Below are 362 nucleotides of genomic sequence, written 5' to 3' on the forward strand. Positions count from 1 at the left end.
ATTCCAAGCAGAGAGTCCCTCCAACCAGCCCTGGCTTCCTCATCGTGCTCTAGGTTTCCTCTGTACACCATCCAGGAGGACTTCTTCCAGCGGGGACCTTGGAGCTGTTATCTGATGTGACCGCGGCTCCCTTCCAGGATCACACTCCGGTCCGGGCTCACTTTTGGAATGTTCTTTTCATCACTTTTGCTGACGTTCTCTGCTCCTCTAATGACACTCCGAGGCTCCTTCTTGACATCATAAAGCAGGAAAAAAAAAAAAGAAAAGACAAAAGGGGAAGTGTGCGTGTCACCACCTCTGGATCATCGAGCTCTTCCAGGCTGCTGAGCTGAATGGCTGGCTGCGCTCTCCTGCCCTGGATT

Source organism: Nanorana parkeri, unplaced genomic scaffold (genome assembly GCF_000935625.1).
Source record: "Nanorana parkeri isolate BGI_ZX_2015 unplaced genomic scaffold, ASM93562v1 scaffold2009, whole genome shotgun sequence".
In the NCBI taxonomy this organism is placed as follows: Eukaryota; Metazoa; Chordata; class Amphibia; order Anura; family Dicroglossidae; genus Nanorana; species Nanorana parkeri.